Source organism: Anabrus simplex, chromosome 2 (assembly GCF_040414725.1).
Source record: "Anabrus simplex isolate iqAnaSimp1 chromosome 2, ASM4041472v1, whole genome shotgun sequence".
Lineage (NCBI taxonomy): Eukaryota > Metazoa > Arthropoda > Insecta > Orthoptera > Tettigoniidae > Anabrus > Anabrus simplex.
The window spans coordinates 635,501,659-635,520,561 of record NC_090266.1 but is presented as its reverse complement, the minus strand read 5'-3'; the positions used below and the strand labels follow the sequence as shown (position 1 = coordinate 635,520,561).

The window sequence follows — 18,903 nt, the reverse complement described above, 5'->3', positions numbered from 1 at the left end:
AACAATATTAATAGGAGACAAGAGCTTGATATAGCATCAAATAAAAGTGTATTCGAGAGGTGTGTAAATAGCAGTGGCGGTGGGCTCTTAGGAGCACAGGAGCACGTGAACACCCAGTTTTAATACAACTTTACGCATTCATGGATAATTTAAAACTTTCCTTTCTTTCGACCTGATTTCAACAATCGATCGAAAGCATTCGACTTATATCGAAGCTCCGTTACACCGACAGTTGTTCGTTTTGACTGACAGTGCAGCGAGCACACTGGGTAATGCGCTATTGTGCTGAAGACTATACGCATGCGCAAAGCAGATGACGTCATGGTTTAAGCACTGATATTCCCATTAGCGAGGAGCACGGTAAGGTACGTGCTTTGCCGTCTTGAGCAATCCTCAAACCAGTGGCAGTATTACAGTTGACCACAAGGGTCCGCCTCCTCCCCTATTACTGTTAGCCACAGCCCCGCAGGAGATACTATTGCATTACATTACCGGCAGATTTCGCTAGTAATTCTGAATAGGCATTTTCTAGCTCGTGAACAGGTGTTCACAATTGCGGGAAGAAGTTTGCTTTACCTTGTGACTGGAAAATCTTTTCAGTTGAAATGTATTTGAGTGTTGTGTTTTGCTTCTCTGTTTGTATGGTTTGTAACCATGGTATTCTTTGTGTAAGAGGAAATGAATTCAGTTCAGTTCATTTTAACCAGCGAAATATTAACCGTCCGCCTCTGTGGTGTAGGCCCTAGTGGTTAGTGTGATTAGCTGTTACCGCCGGAGGCCCGGTTCGATTCCCGGCTCTGCCACGAAATTTGAAGAGTGGTACGAGGGCTGGAACTGGGTCCACTCAGCTTCTGGAGGTCAACTGAGTAGAGGTGGGTTCGATTCCCACCTCAGCCATCCTCAAAGTGGTTTTCCACTTCTTCTCCAGGCAAATGCCGGGATGGTACCTAACTTAAGGCCATGGCCGCTTCCTTCCGTCTTCCTTGTCTATCCCTTCCAATTTTCCCATCGCCGACCAAGGCCCCTGTTCAGCATAGTAGGTGAGGCCGCCTGGGCGAGGTACTGGTCATCCTCCCCAGTTGTATCCCCGACCTAATGTCTCACGCTCCAGAACACTGCCCTTGAAGGCGGTAGAGGTGAGATCGCTCGCTGAATCCGAGGGAAAAACCAACCCTGGAGGGTAAGCAGATTAAGAAAGAAATATTAACCTATCAGGGTAAGTTAGAAATTATAAGGTTGGACCGGGCAGACCAGATTTGATTATTGAGAACCTTACAAAAACTGACAAACGCGACTATAGGCGTAAGTTTAAGAGAGAAATGTACGAAACACGCAAATGGCTCTGTGGATGGTGGCCTAGGAGTGCTCCTTTTTGTTTGCCCTGTTTATTGTTCAACAAAGAAAGAAGTGTGTGGAATTTAGCTGGGTGCACAGACCTTGCTCATTTGAGTGCAAAAATAAGTTAACATGAAAAGTTTCATGCACACAAAAACGCGAGTATTGAATTCCCTATGCTAGTGTTGTCTGTAATTTCCAAGACGAGAAAAAATTAACATGTGATAGAGCAGAACCCTGATTAACCGAGATAATGTGGAGACTATTGGGGTCAATTCGGAAACAATTATTTTAAAAATTCGACCGGTAAATGCGGCACACATTATTTCCATGCTTCTCGTCGTGCCTAGGTGAACTTCGTGCTATTTAAAAACCAAGAATAGTGCTCGCATCCTTCAATATCCGCAGTGTACTAAAGTTATTATGAATTTTACTTTTGTTCTACACTAACAGAGTAGTCTAGTATAAAATTTATCCTCGGTTACAGGGGTTCTACCATATTATTTGTGAAAAAGGAACCGCACAAGGAACTTTTAGTGAAGTGATTTATGTACCTATGTTACTTTTTTGCAGATTTGAGACATGAACAAAAATGTTGTTGTGAACCCCCTAAAAATTTTGTCACGAGCCGCCACTGGTAAATAGTATCTTAAAGATAAGTTGATGTGAAGGGATTATACCGCCATCTTGACCCACGACGACTTGGCTATCAACATGGACATTCTCATGGTTTTCGATTTGGACAGTTGTTATTAGTAGGCTGTGTACCTGATCTTGTTATATTTTGTTATGTTTGTTCTATTTTATTATGAAAGTTTACGTTTGTTAAATAGTCTGTTGACAGTGCAAGTGAAATTTGCTCAGTGTAGCTGTATCTTGTGCTTCGTGAATGAATGAATGAATGAATGAATGAATAAATAAATAAATAAATAAATAAATAAATAAATAAATAAATAAATAAATAAATAAATAAATAAATAAATAAATAAATAAATAAAGTATATTAATGCATTGGAATTAATTCTTCTAAGAAATATACGAAAAGTTACCTTTAACAAAAAATTATTATGAAGATACAAATACACAATTAAAAAAGTCACTTTCTTCCAACAAAACATAAAGCAATAATTTTATAAAGAATGTGTTAAATTTAGCGTGATTGTATCGCTGCATTACAAAGTAAATAAAAGTTGCATGAAATAAGTGGACAGATCAATCTACTTGAATGCAAGCAAATGATCTCCCTTAGATTTTTTAAAAAATTGTTCTTAACCATTCTTGCAAGTTTTCTTCCTTCAGTTGAATTATGCGTAGCAGAATGTTTATTTTCAAACTGTCACTCTAAATTATATTTCTTTCTGGTGATGACAATACCACATATCAATCATTTTGAACTTTCACCCTTTTGTTGAGAGAAATGCTTCCCGATGTATGTCCGGAGTCTCTTTTTCCGCACCTGTCGGCTGCGTCCGTGTCCATATTGCAAAGTTAAAGGAACTTCCTCTGCGGTCACGGCTGTAGAGTGGCAGACCCTCGGTCATGTTACTTGAGACTAAGGCACACATCAACTCAATCTTGAGTTCACGGTAGAAATGGCAATCGACCTCCGACCAGTGGACGGGAAGCTACTAAACGAACTGCTGGACACTTCGACTGCGGAAAACCACCGCATACGATAACTTATGCGATCCTGTCAACAGGAGAGAGAGACATTATCATCTCTTGGGACAACATTTTCATGATATTCATTTCTCATTTTCCATTAGTGGACATTTACGAACGGACACTGGCAGTCCACATACCGCTCGGGCAACCCAACCCATTCTCCGAAGTGTTCGACAAATACCCTGGCCAGCACGTCCACCAAACTCTTGTTGGACTGGCTTGGACGTCGTCTAGCCTGGCCGGGTCTTCGACACCGACGACAAGGTTAACAATAATGCCCCATGTGCTCCACCGGGTAGAATGTGCCTGGAGCTCCATTGCACAGGTTAATATTGCCGACTCTGTACACCCGAGTATGGCCTCATGCGATTAATAATAATAATAATAATAATAATAATAATAATAATAATAATAATAATAATAATAATAATATATGCCTTTGCTGGCAGGATGTAGTGTTTACAGTGCAATATGTCTTCTGGTATGGGCTAGAATAAATTTCTTACTTTCATTGACCTGTCTCACGCTTATCCTTGGCATTGACAATATGAAAGTGACCGAGGTATGAGCGATGCTAGTAATACCATTCCTTATGCAGCCAGTCCCTGTTATGAATGGTGTGAAAATATCGCTCATAGGATCAGCTGGTGCATGCATTTCAGTGGCCTTGGCAGACTGATATGTAATAGCAACTTCTGGCACAGTGAGGAAAGCAACGGGAAACTACCTCACTCCTCATTTCCCTAGTATGCCTCTTCAGTGACACCCAGGCTATCTATGACAGCTGTTGTTGGACCTGTAGAGGATCAAACCAGCCTTCGGGCTGAATACTCTACAATGATAATATTATAATAATTTTAATAATTATAATAATTTTATTAGGGTATTATCATTATTATTATTATTATTATTATTATTATTATTATTATTTCTCTTCAGCTGCTGCAGATTTGATGAGATGTCGAGGTGTCTCATGTTTGTTCGACAGTAGAAATTATTAATTTTAATGTTATTGTTTTTACGTCCCACGAACTAATTTTACTGTTTTTGGAAACGCCGAGGAACCGGAATTTAGTCCCACAAGAGTTCTTTTACGTGCCAGTAAATCTACCGACACGATGCTGGCGTATTTGAGCACATTCAAATACCACCGGATTGAGCCAGGATGGAACCTGCCAAGTTGGGGTCAGAAGGCCAGCGCCTCAACCGTCTGAGCCAATCAGCCCGGCACAGTAGTTATTCAAACTATTGGATATGCCAGAGAAAAAGTTGAAACTATTTTATATAGGTATTCACACGTAGGCCTACATCTACAGCAGGCATGTCAAACAGTGCCCGCAGTGAGGAGACATCGCACGCTTGCGGTCAGAACTTCTCTCTAGGCGGGAGCGAGGGGAGTTGAACTCTGGTAATTGTTGACGATTGAGTTTCCTGAAACGTATTTAGCCACCTCAATCGGAAGCCATATTTTTGACAGTACGTCCGCTCACAGCAGGGATGAGTAAACCAGATCTTTTCGTGCCACGTGAAATAATAGGGCGACGCAAGACGAGAGTGGAAAGAGAAAAAGTTTCGGTAGATTTGACCTGGGAAGGTGGCACTGTTTCCTAAGTCCCGAACACGAAACAGAAACTCAGTGCTTAGTGTTAAAAGGCATGTCGGCGTCATTATGAGCAGCATCACGCACATCAGTACAGGACATGAGGTTTCAGGACCTTGATGTTGTGAAACTAAAGTTGCAGCTCTTTTCCGTACCGTTCAGTGTTCAACCAGAGGACGCACCCCAGAATTTACAACTGGAACTTATAAGAGTTAATATGTGACGCGCGACTGAAGCTAGAGTACGAACAAAGCAAAATTATTCACTTTGACCGAACACTTGTCCCTTTACGCTTCCCACAACCCCGAAAGTTTGTGGCAGAAATCCTGTCAATCTTTGGAAGTACTTACAGATATGAAGAGTTCTTTTCCACGATTAAGATCAATAAATCTCGATTCCGATCTCGGCTAACAGACATACATCTCAAGGCAGTAATGAAAATAGTGTCTGCCAGCACTATCAAGCATAACATTGCCCGATTTATTGCAGCAAACTTAAGCAGGGCGCAGGAAATCAGCGAACGTAAATGGGTCGCTTTTAGGCAACATTTTTATTTTTTTAGAGGAACCGAAACCACGATGCCCAGTGTGTAGACAAGTGCTCACCGGAATGCTTTTAAGTCATTGCATCACACCTTTTTTTGTCAATGAGAATACTCTTAATTTAATACTTTAATGTATCTTGAACATGCTGGTTCATGATGTGGGTTATTGTAGTCATATCCTAGTTCGTGAACCATGGGCAACGGCTGAGTAGCCTAGCAAGTTGTCCTGAGAGTCGGGATACCACTTACTATGGAATGGGAGTGGGCATCTCGGACATATTCTGAGTCATGGCCCTCTTTGTGCTTAGACAGCTAGGACTATACAATCCACTGGTGGTCCCTAACCCATTAGAGGAGAGATCCTTCCTCACTTGGAGTAGGTGCAAGTAGGGTAGCATCCTGCTTCATGAATTTACCGAACTCAGAACATTTTAAGCAAGCCTCGGACCTATGGGAGTAACGGAGTCCCACTCCCATTTGAACGGCAAGGGATTCCTTGGAAAACACTTGGCGAACGAAATGGAATTCGATGGGGAGCTATCAATATCAATGGGGCTTATGGAAGAAATAAAGTAGAACTGGCTGAGTCAGCAAAGAGGATGCATCTGGATGTGCTAGGAGTAAGTGATATTCGGGTAAGGGGAGATAACAAGAAAGAGATAGGAGGTACAAAGTGTACGGGCACTTGACGTGTGTTAAAAAGGGAAGGGCAGAGTATGGGGTAGAGCTGTTCATCAGGAATACCATTGCATGCAACATAGTTTCTGTTAGGCACGTAAATGAGCGAATGATGTGGGTAGATATGTCAGTTGGAGGAATTAGGACGAGAATTGTCTCAGAGTATTCACCATGTGAGGGTGAAGATAAGGACGAAGACGACAAGTTTTATGAAGCATTGAGTGACATCGTAGTCAGGGTCAACAGCAAGGATAGAATAGTGTTAATGGGCGATTTCAATGCGAGAGTTGGAAATAGAACTGAAGGATACGAAAGGGTGATTGGTAAATATGGGGAAGATATGGAGCCTAATGAGAATGGGAGGCATTTGCTGGACTTCTGTGGTAATATGGGTTTAGCAGTTACGAATACATTCTTCAAGCATAAGGCTATTCACCGTTACACATGAGAGGCTAGGGGTACCAGATCCATAATAGACTATATCTTACAACCGATTTCGAATTCAGGAAGTCTGTTAGGAATGTACGAGTTTTTCGCGGATTTTTTGATGATACAGACCACTATCTGATCTGTAGTGAACTAAGTATCTCTAAGCCTACGATAGAGAAAGTGAAATTTGTCTACAAACGAATACGGGTAGAAAATCTCCAGGACGAGGAAATTAGAAGTACATGGATATGATTAGTGAGAAGTTTCGAACAGTAGGCAGTAATCAGGTTCAGGATATAGAAAGAGAATGGATGGCATACAGGGATGATGTAGTAGAAACAGCAAGGGAATGCCTAAGAACAACTGTGTGTAAAGATGGGAAAAGGCGAACATCTTGGTGGAATGATGAAGTGAGAGCAGCTTGTAAACGTAAAAAGAAGGGTTATCAGAAATGGCTCCAAACAAGGGCTGATGCAGACAAGGAATTGCACATAGATTAAAGAAACAGAGCGAAACAAATAGTTGTTGAATCCAAAAAGAAGTCGTGGGAAGATTTTGGTAATAATCTGGAAAGGCTAGGTCAAGCAGCAGGGGAAACCTTTCTGGACTGTAATAAAGAATCTTAGGAAGGGAGGGAAAAAGGAAATGAACAGTGTTTTGGGTAATTCAGGTGAACTCATAATAAATCCCAGGGAATAACTGGAGAAGTGGAGGAAATATTTTGAACATCTTCTCAACGTAAAAGGAAAACTTCCTGGTGGTGTTGCGAACAGCCAAGTTCGTGGGGAGGAGGAAAATGAGGTTGGTGAAATTACGCTTGAGGAAGTGGAAAGGATGTTAAACAAACTCCATTGTCATAAAGCAGCAGGAATAGATGAAATTAGACCTGAAGTGGTGAAGTGTAGTGGGAAGGCAGGGATGAAATGGCTTCAGTGAGTAGGAAGATTAGCATGGAGTGTTGGTAAGGTACCTTCAAATTGGACAAAAGCAGTAATTGCACCTACCTATAAGCAAGGGAACAGGAAGGATTACAACAGCAATCGAGGTAGCTCATTGATTAGTATCCCAGGCAAAGTATTCACTGGCACCTTGGAAGGGAGGGTGCGATCAGTGGTTGAGAAGAAGTTGGATGAAAACCACTGTGGTTTCAGACCACAGAGGGGCTGTCAGGATCAGATTTTCAGTATTCGCCAGGTAATGGAAAAATGTTACGAGAGGAATAGACAGCTGTGTTTATGTTTTGTAGATCTAGAGAAAGCATATGACAGGGTGCCAAGGGAAAAGGTGTTCGCCATATTGGGGGACTATGGAATTAAAAGTAGATTATTAAAATCAATCAAAGGCATTTATGTTGAAAATTGGTCTTCAGTGAGAATTGATGGTAGAATGAGTTCTTGGTTCAGGGTACTTACAGGGGTCAGACAAAGCTGTAATCTCTCACCTTTGCTGTTCGTAGTTTACATGGATCATCTGATGAAAGGTATACAGTAAAGTGGCAGGGAGTGATTCAGTTAGGTGGAAATGTAGTAAGCAGCCTGGCCTATGCTGACGACTTGGTCTTAATTGCAGATTGTGCCGAAAGACTGCAATCTAATATCTTGGAACTTGAGAATAGGTGCAATGAGTATGGTATGAAAGTTAACCTTTCGAAGACTAAATTAATGCCATTAGGTAAGAAATTCAACAGAATTGAATGTCAGATTGGTGATACAAAGCTGGAACAGGTAGATAATTTCAAGTATTTAGGTTGTGTGTTCTCCCAGGATGGTAATATGGTAAGTGAGATTGAATCAAGGTGTCGTAAAGCTAATGCAGTGAGCTCGCAGTTGCGATCAACAGTATTCTGTAAGAAGGAAGTCAGCTCCCAGACGAAACTATCTTTACAACGGTCTGTTTTCAGACCAACTTTGCTTTACGAGAGCGAAAGCTGGGTGGACACGGGATATCTTATTCGTAAATTAGAAGTAACAGGCATGAATGTAGCGAGAATGATTGCTGGTAAAACAGGTGCGAACAATGGCAGGAGGGTACTCGGAATTAGGAGATAAAGGCTAAGTTAGGAATGAATTTGTTGGATGAAGCTGTACGCATAAACCGGCTTCGGTGGTGGGGTCATATGAGGCGAATGGAGGAGGATAGGTTACCTAGGAGAATAATGGACTCTTATGGAGGGTAAGAGAAGTAGAGGTAGACCAAGGCGACGATGGTTAGACTCAGTTTCTAACGATTTAAAGATAAGAGGTATATAACTAAATGAGACCGCAGCACTAGTTGCAAATAAAGGGTTGTGGCGACGTTTAGTAAATTCACAGAGGCTTACAGACTGAACGGTGACAGGCATAGAGGTCTATAATGATAATATATATGTATGATCTTGAACATGTCAGAATTTCATGCTTCGTTTAATATTTGGTTAATATGTGTAGTATTTCGGTAGCTTACAATCGTATTGTCATTGTATATATTAATAACTAGCAATTACCCGCGGCTTCGCTCGCGTGGATTTCGTAATTTGATCAGAGTGATCGTTCCTCGGCATTTTACTAAGAGAATATCTGAAAATTCCTAAAGTATAAAAACTCACCCAAAAATTGAGTTTCATTTACCCCAAAAATTATTTGTAAACTATGTTTGTGGTATTACCTTTTGGGGCTAAGACCACCATGCGACATAGAACTGTACATGCGAGAAACAGTCTTCTCTCAAGTCAAAAAATAAATATATGTCTATATTTTTAAAGGAAATTCCAAATACCTACTCCCACATCTGTAACATATTCATTTTATGAGATTTGCATAAGTATCCCCATAAAAAGAATTCAACCCCTTGATCAGTCCTTCCCCTACCCCCATCTAAGTGTATTTTCGGAAAAAAATACGTTTCCTTATTTTTAAAGGAGATTCCAAATATCAATTTTCACGCCTGTAACCTTTGCAGCCTTTAAGGTATGAGTATCCTCATAAAAAATAATTCAACTATTTTTCACTACTTTTCACCCCCTGTTAAGTGCCCTCTCCGAAAACAAAAAGGTATAGATTCCTGTATTTCAAAAGGACTTTCAAAATACCAAGTTTCTTGTCTCTAGCATATTAATGTAAAACGAAATGGCGTATGGCTTTTAGTGCCGGGAGATCCCAGGACGGGTTCGGCTCGCCAGGTGCAGGTCTTTTGATTTGACTCCCGTAGGCGACCTGCGCGTCGTGATGAGGATGAAATGATGATGAAGACAACACATACACCCAGCCCCCGAGCCAGGGAAATTAACCAATGATGGTTAACATTCCCGATCCTGCCGGGAATCGAACCCGGCACCCCTGTGACCCAAAGGACAGCACGCTAACCATTTAGCCATGGAGCCGGGCAACATTTTAATTTTTTTAGATATAAGTATCCTCACACAAAGAATTCAACTAATTTTTCAAATCATTCACCCCCTTAAAGAGGATTTTCCATAGACGAAAGAACACGTGCTTCTTAACTTTGAAAGAAGATTCCAAATATAAATGTTCACGCCTCTAACATCTCAGTTTTGAGATATAAGTATCCTCATAAAAGGAATTCAACTCCTTTTGTATGATTACGTGTTTCTTTAGTTTGAAAGAAAATTCCAAATGCAAATTTTCATGTCTGTAACATATTCAGTTTTTGAGATAAAAGTATCCTCATGAAAAGAATTCATCTCCTTTATAAATCCACCCCCGCCCGTTAAGTTGGTTTCCCCCCACCCAAAAAAATGCGTGTTTCTTTATCTTTAAAGGAGATTCGAAATGCCTGTTTCACGTCTGTAACCTTCAGTTTTGAGATATGCTTCCCCAGTAAAGGTATTCAATGTTTTTACTTCCTTTCACACTCCCCACTCAAGTGAATTTTCTAAAAACAAACAGTACTCGTTTTTCAAAAAGAGCTTCCAAATACCAATTATCACTTCTGTAACATCTTCAGTTTTTGAGATATATGTATCCTCGTTAAAGGAATTCACCTCCGTTTTCATCCCTCCTCTACCAAGTTGATTCCCGCCGCCACCCCCCACCCCCCACCTCCCCTGGCAAATGCGTGTTTACGTGTTTCCTTATTTTTAAAGCAGATTCCAAATACCAGTTTTCACGTTTTTAACATCTTTAGATTTTTGGTATGTATATATAAATCATCATACAAATAATTCAACTAATTTTTCAATCCTTCCCCCCCCCCCAGTTAAGGGTCTTTTCCGAAAACAAAAAAGAATACATGTTTCCTTATTTTTAAAGGAGATTCCAAATACCAATTTCCACGTCTGTAACCTTCAGTTTTGAGATATAAGTTTCTCCAGAAAAAGGATTCAATTTTTTTACTTCATTTCATACTCCCCACTCAAGTGAATTTTCCAAAAACAAACAGTACCCGTTTCTTTAACAGAGCTTCCAGATACCAATTATCACTACTGTAACATCTTCAGTTTTTGAGATATATGTATCCTCGTAAAAGGAATTCATCTCCGTTTTCATCCCCCCTCTACCAAGTTGATTCCCCCCCCCCCCCAAATGCGTGTTTGCGCGTTTCCTTATTTTTAAAGCAGATTCCAAATACCAGTTTTCACGTTTTTAACATCTATAATTCTTTTTGTATGTATACATTCTCATACAAATAATTCAACTAATTGTTCAATCCTTTCACCCCCCCCCCCCGTTAATGGTCTTTTCCGAAAACCAAAGAATACGTGTCTCCTTATTTTTAAAGGAGATTCCAAATGCTAATTTTCATGTCTGCATCATGTTAAGTTTTTGAGATAAACTGTAGATACGCTAATTTTAAAAATTCACCCTATTTTTCAGTTCCCCTTAAGTGGATTTTCGGAAAAAAATATTTATGTTTCTTTACTTTTACAGGAAATTCCAAATACCAGTTTTCAAATCTGTAATATGTTACCTGTCTTAGATCATTTGGAGATATAGTCTTTTGAAAAATTCACCCCCTTTGTCTCTCCTGTTCACCCCTATTCATTAGATTATCCAAAGGAGATTCCAAATACCAATTTTTACATCTGTAAACTTTTCTGTTTCTGAGATATAGATATCCTCATTTTAAATATTCAACCCCCTTTTTACCCCCTTAGTGACGGAATAACAAAAAATTCTCCCTTAGCGAGCACCTGCATGTTAATATGAATGTATCCCCAAAATTTCATTTCTTTATGTCCAGTAGTTTTGGCTCGGCGATGATGAATCCGTCAGTCAGTCAATCAGTCAGTCAGTCAGGACAGGTTATTTATATATATATATAGATTATATTATTATTTGATGTAAATTAAGAACTTACGGTATCTTATTAATTATATTGGTGAAGGACAGCTGTCATTTAGACGTACTGCACTACTTTCGCAATGAAGTAAGTAATACTGTGCACCCCTAACGCATCTCCTTTGAATGTCTTCGCTCGAGTCAGCATGTGCCAGCCGAGACAGCTCGGGAGTAAAGACACCGTGCACGCAGCTCGGCGGGCGTGCGTTTCACCTTGACATGCCTGATCTACAGTTAGTGTTGCCACTTTCTGATATAAGAAATAAGGGACATTTACCTAAAAATACGGTATTTTGAAAAAAAAATAAAGGACAGTTCATAAATACTTGAAAATCACACATTAGGTATCAATTTCAATTAGATTATACTTAGTTCCATTAACAGAATAATATAATTATTGAAATTCGCAAAAGAAACTTACACCCTCTTAACAGTACAGTGCGTTAGGAATGACAAAACATGCAGAAAAAAATTATTAGAACTACCTTATTTTCTCCATCTGTACTTCACTTTTGACTTAGCTGACTTTAAAATTGCACTGCCTAACTGTATCCTGCCATAGATCTCTACAAGACAGTAGTTCACTTTTAATCAGATCGACTGAACACCTGTTTCTACTGTCTGACCACTCGTTAGACAATGATAAAATGCGTTCAACAAATGCATTTGACCCAGGAACACTCATTACAAAAGACACAAGTTTTTCTAACTCGATTGGTTTCTGTTGTTTGATTTGAGGCATTTTCTGTACTTTCCAAAATACTGGCAGGAATGTTTCCAGCAAGACAAAACTCTTCATACAGTTCTTCCAAATCAATTATTACAGTTAATTGGAGGAATTTCATTGCAGCTTTCAGGGAAGAAAAAATATATGCTACTGTTTAAACTAAAAAAACTTGTACCTTCGCTGCAACATTCTCTTCCAAGAAATCATACGAGTTTGAAGGTGGTTTAAGGATTCTTGATAGAACTGCATAAAACTTGTCTCCAGTTTGGTTCTTTCTGAAGAAGTTAGAGCTCCGTGGCATTTTAACCCACAATTGGCCTGCCATCAAAAGCTACTTCAAATCACTGGGAGAGGAATCTTCCAAAGTTCTGAAGAAGTATTTTGATCCAAAAGATTTTTATTCAGTGTATCAAGGTTTTAGAAAGAGACACTATTTACTGTATATGGTGAAGCTTAGGACGCAATGTGCTTACTGAAGAAAAAACTGTAATAAAGGAAAGAAGATCAGTTCTTCGAAAATGCAGTTAATCTTCCTACTCCACGTTATAAAGAAAGCCAGCGAGCTGAAGCGTGTCTCAATATCTCTATCCATTCGACATCTACAAATTGAAATTTTTTCTTCAGGTCTTCGCGGCGCTTCGCAGACATGGAAAAGTGACTACGTATATTCAGAATAATATTTTCCATGTCTACTGTATATCAAGGCAATCAGTTGCATGCCTCATTGTATTGTGGACAGTATGAGCTGAGCAATTTGACTTTAAAGTTGTGCCATGTGCATCATGAAGCAGCTTAAGAACAGAATTGTGCTTACCGTAATTGACATTGGTGTTGTCTGCAGTATAGGCAGTAATTCTGTCTAAAGGCAGGCTATTTTCATTAACCACCTTAATGACACACTCATGAATTGAACTTGCGGTTTCATTGGAAATTTCATAAAAGTCCAGAAACTTATTTTGTACACCACTTGTACCTGTGAAGTATCTTACACAGAGAGGAAACATTTTAAGATTACCTTTTTTGCTGGCATTTGTTGTAATTAAAAGGAAACAGTTTTTAGAAACAAGTTATGTCACAATATCTTCTAGAGGCTTTGTAGCCAATACATCTTGCATCAAACTTTCTCCCTTTGTTCTTCCACACGAAACACTGTTAGCAACATTGGAATTCCCAAAAATATGAGATATCAATTTATTCGAACAATCCATGCTGGCGTAAGTAACGCTATATTTTACAGTGTGAAGCACAAGAGTAAATTCTGCTGCAGTCACTTTATCTTGCTGCGTTTGAGAGGCCAACTGATTAGAAAAGTGTGAAATTAATTTTTTATTTTATTTTGTGATCTTGTATTTACTTTAGGGGATTCAGTTCTAGCATGTTGCTTAAGATCTGACTCACCGCCACAAAATATAGAGAATTCACACACACAGATGGAACATCGGGCCTTGTGACATTGTCCGTTAATGTGTATGACGATTGCCAGCTATTTTGATATGACGTTACTCGTTTAGCGTTCTTCTTAGGAGTTGTATTGACTGAATTTTTATCGGAATCTGACATCATAACACTGATATCTTCGATTAGCTTTGATAACTTCGCAGTTTACGTAGATTTAACCTCAAACAAGTTGGAAATTGGAATGGAAGATCTACAGAAGTACGCGGCGGAAGACGAGGTAAATAGCCCAGCATATTCAGCCTTGCCAGTAAATGGCGAGATATCACGAGATTTCCTTCTTCTGAGGCTCCAAAGAGAAAAAGTAATGGAGCTACTTTGAACTTCAATGGCGCTCAAATTAAATACGGATTTTAAAATATTTAGAGACAGCCAAACGCTCGTTTTACGGGACAGCAATTCATAATATGGGACGCAAAATTTTCACCTCAATTACGGGATGCTTCATACAATACGGGAGATGTGGCAGCGTTAGCTACAGTATATGCTATTTGTTTTACGTCGCACCTACACAGATAGGTCTTATGGCGACAATGGGATGGGAAAGACCTAGGAATGGGAAGGAAGCGGCCGTGGCCTTAATTAAGGTACAGCCCCAGCATTTGCTTGACGTGAAAATGGGAAACCACGGAAAACCATCTTCAGGGCTGCCGACAGTGGGGTTCGAACCCACTATCTCCCGATTACTGGATACTGGCCGCACTTAAGCGACTGCAGCTATCGAGCTCGGTACCGTATATGAAACCGCCATTACGTAAGGTGCAATGTGTTTTAGAACAAAAATTTGACTGTCGCTTTTTGATTTAGTGTATTTCGAAATAACCGGTCTTTATAACCCCCCCTCCGCGTTATTATCATGAGATTATAGATTGAAACGAACGAGTACCCGGCTAGAACGAGAATCAACTTTTGAGTAAACGATTACCGATACCCAGGTACAGCTCAGCACTTGCTCGCGGGCTATTTGCGGCCTGCGGAATGGACTCGTCTGTCACAGCCCTCCCCCCTGCTAATGGTGTCAGCTCAGTCTATCATAAGCTGTCTAGCTCTAGCTGGTAACATCACTGTAGAATGTAGATTGCTGAGTTTACTCACAGACTATCTCCGTCAACACTGCTATTATAGCTGAGGGCATTTTGATCCTAGAAATCCCGTCCGTGTATTTTCGTTTCCTAAATATTCCACTAAATTTCAGATATGGCTTAGAGTTAGAGCTATCCACAGGAGTAATTATAAACTTACTAATTCCTCAAAGGTACGCATCAAACATTTTGATAAAGGGAACATAGTGCGGGAAGATTAGATGACACGGTCTGGTGGTTCTGTGCTAACCGTGAAACGTGATCGGTTAAAATAAACTAATGATGCCATACCCACAAATTTAGAAAACTTGCCGGCATATCTATCGAAAGTTTTGCCTCGAGAAAGAAAAGATCCCGAACAAAGGCAGAGGAAATAGAAGAACGCATTCAAAATTCCAAGAAAGAAGAGGAACTAGTAGACAACATTAATGGCGTCCAAATTTGCAGTTAAGTGTGCATCTGAACTGGAAAATGTCTATGCGAAAGTAAGCAATAACCAGCTAAGTTTATTTACAGTTTGACGGAAAAACAATTTCCAAAAATCGAAATATCTCTGATAAATGAACACTGATTTGACTTTCACTATTGTTAAAGACGATTTAGTGATAAATGATAACTTACATATATTAAAAGTATGTAGGCCTAAATCTTCTAAAGTTTGTAAATGGTCTCAATTCAACCAATTATGTAACTTGATATTTCAACGGGGCGTTCCGTTATGGGCTCGAAAAAGGGACAAATTAGCAACTTTGAGTAACTTGATAATTATATTAAGGTACCAGAACGTTTGTGACAAATTAAGTTTCTACAAAGAACAAATTAACTTATCCATGAGACTATCAGATACTGTTCTACAACTGTGATTTGGTTTCTCCTTCCCTGCTGCACACGAAAGTACCGTATTAGACGGTCAAAATTGTTAACATCGTCGCCATAAGACCTATCTGTGTCGGTGCGACGTAAAGCAACTAGCAAAAAAAAAAAATTGTTAACTATGTCACATCTTCGATATTTGAAAATATTTACTTCTAAGATAGGATGTGGAAGCTCTGGAATAGTTGTATCTCATGTCATTTATTTAAAGAAGGAACTGTCTGCACTGTGTGAACATGGACATTGCAATGTGTTTTCGGATGAAATGTATGTTAAGCCTGAAATAAGCTGTACAACCCTCCAATGGATATTCACTAAATGTAGCTGCTACTATACAGACTTTTATGGTATCGTCTTTTACTGCCAAACAATAAAGAAGTTGTAGGTTTATTTCCTTGCAACGATTTAACAAGAGACCAGTTATGTGAACTTGCTTTACAGGTCTTGAAGGTGTTGACCGAATTGGGCTATAAGGTTTTAAGCATTATTTCAGATAACAACCGCATTGATAGGTCAGTGTTTATGAACTGATGTGGCGTAAATTTATCTTCTGAGTTCGTTAATCTCTACGGCAATACTCAAAATATTTTTGTCCTGTTTGACTCGGTACTCATTTTTAAGTGTATTAGAAATGACTGGTTTAATCAGACCGATAGTAAACAGAAATTTTACCTTTCGGATTTTACAAACCATAATGCCACTCTTACTGCAAGTGCGTCCGATTTAAATATGCTGCAATAAAGTGAACGACACAGTATAATCAAATTAGCACCTGTTCTTGATTTTAAAAAAATATTGTTCCCGGCTTCTTTGGAAAGTAAGAATGTGAAATTATGCGCCAGGATTTTTGATGAAAAACTTTTGGCTGCTCACAAACAAGCTTAGTGACTACAATGGTGAGAGTATTGTTTTTTTTTTTGAAATGATAATTTTAATTTCGTGTGGCTATTTCTAGCCGAGTGCAGCCCTTATAAGGCAGACCCTCCGATGACGGTGGGCGGTATCTGCCATGTGTAGTTAACTGCGTGTTATTGTGGTGGGGGATAGTGTTGTGTGTGGTGTGTGAGTTGCAGGGATGTTGGGGACAGCACAAACACCCAGCCCCCGAGCCATTGGAATTAACCAATGAAGGTTAACCCTTGTTTAGTCGCAGGAAAAATATTACGTTACTAGTCGCCTACGGAGGTAACCTCTGGGGTTAAATTTGCGCGTCATTTTCGTCTTTTGAGATGTTGTTTTGGCATTTTCGTTTGCAGTATTCTTCGGTATAATTAAAAGAAAACCTGTTAAGTAATTGCCGGTTATTTTTACAGTTTGTTTGATCTAAAAGCAGAATAATGTAGACCTTAACTATCTCGAATGATCTTATGATATTAAATTGGTGAGACTCGCCATTACCTACGACGATCACATCACATGAAATATGAAATAATATTTGATGACAATTACTGCCGCTCGGTGACATCTGTGGTTGATGATAAGTATTTATTTTTGAGAAACGTTTTGTTATAACTAGAGAAATGGAATTACGATGTCGTGAAAATTCGAGGAATAGAATCGGTAAACTCACATCAGATACTCAGTTAGCTTTGACTCATACTGTTAGCACTGCACTAGAAATAGTTGAGTATTTATTAACTGCTTTAAATTTCAAATAAATGTTGCTAGGTAAATTTCAGACAGATGATTTGGAGGCTAGGTTCGGATAGTATCGCCAAATGAGTGGAGCTTGTTATTATTGTCTATTTCAGCTGCGCAAGTGATCGAATCAGAGAAAAAGCTCAAAACAATTAGTATTATTAAGGTATTTTCTGCTAAACAGTCGGACGTAGAAATAAGAGATTGTCGTGTAAATGAAGACGATGTCGACTGTGACGAAAATGTTGACACTTGAAATATGTCAGAGTTCGAAGGAGTTGTTCACGAACTCGATAATGTACATATACGCGAAAATGATATTGTTGGCATTACGCACACAAGAGGCTAAGTGTGTCATAAATTACTTAAGTACGTTAAGTGTGAAGGATGTACTTCATTTTTTGTATTACTTGATAATACACCAGTTCTTATCTCTGACACTCTTTCCTGTTATTTCAAGGTCATAGGCAGAGGGAGCCTGAAGTATCAGTGTTGTGATAAACACTTCAATTACTGGTTTAAAGATATGCAAAGTTATGATTAGTGAAATGTATGAATATTTATTCTTAAATTGTAAATATCAGAGACCAGTACTAGTATCTGTGATGCTCAATGTCCTTGATAGTTTGGACTCTGATGTATGTCAGTTATGTGGCAAGGATTTAAATACGTTTAAAATAAAGTGTATATTTACCTTTTGTAATGTCTTACTGAAAAATTATAGTGACCTAATAAAGCAAAAGTGAGGTAATGAAGGCACGAAAGCCACAAAAAAGAGAAAATGGATAATCGAAATAGACTTTCAACGTATTAGGTCGTGTAACGTACATTTTTGTTCTGTACTTAACACCTCTTCAACACGTACTAAATGTACGTTACACGACCTAATACGTTGAAAGTCTATTTCGATTACAATGCGGTCGTGAAAATTCAATATTCATTGACATTCCCCACAACGGGCGACTTAAACGCACTCTACAGTGTGCTAGCAGCAGTGCCAGACCTGTAGCTCAGATCCTTTCCAACAGAACAAAGATGGCCTGGGCCACCATAGCTCAATTGGTAGAGCAACCGACGCGAAGTCGGGAGGTTGTGGGTTCGGATCCCACTGGTGCCCGGTTGGCCATTTTTGTTCTGTACTTAACATCTCTTCAACACGTACTAAATGTACGTTACACGACCTAATACGTTGAAAGTCTATTTCGATTACAATGCGGTCGTGAAAATTCAATATTAAAAAAATGGATAATCTTACTAACAAGGAATAAATTAAGACTGCGAGTTGTGTTTTACATCCTACAGTTAGTAAATATTCTTCTAAAAATTTAAGGTTGTTTATTTTTATAGATCTTATGTATACATTTAAATCAGAAAAATATTTACAGTTAATCAGAGCTAGGAAAGAGAACGGTACTACGTAACACAGCAGAAGGCAGCCGGACCATCTACTACTCTAACGTCACAGGAGCAGCAACACGGCCTGTATATCTAGTGTGGCCTTGTCCCACCCCATGATAAAATGTCAGCTTTTACATGTAGCCTATTTCTCTCTTCTGCCTATGTGGTTTTTCCCTGACCCTTCAATACCACACCTTAACACT

The 18,903-nt window shown here is 39.2% G+C and overlaps 1 protein-coding gene across 7 annotated transcripts in view; it reads left to right on the top strand.

Moving 5' to 3' along the window:
• LOC136862977 (solute carrier family 41 member 1) overlaps positions 1-18,903 on the top strand; it is an 847,982-nt gene that overhangs the window by 686,464 nt on the left and 142,615 nt on the right. The gene's annotated exons all lie outside the window — the stretch shown is intronic.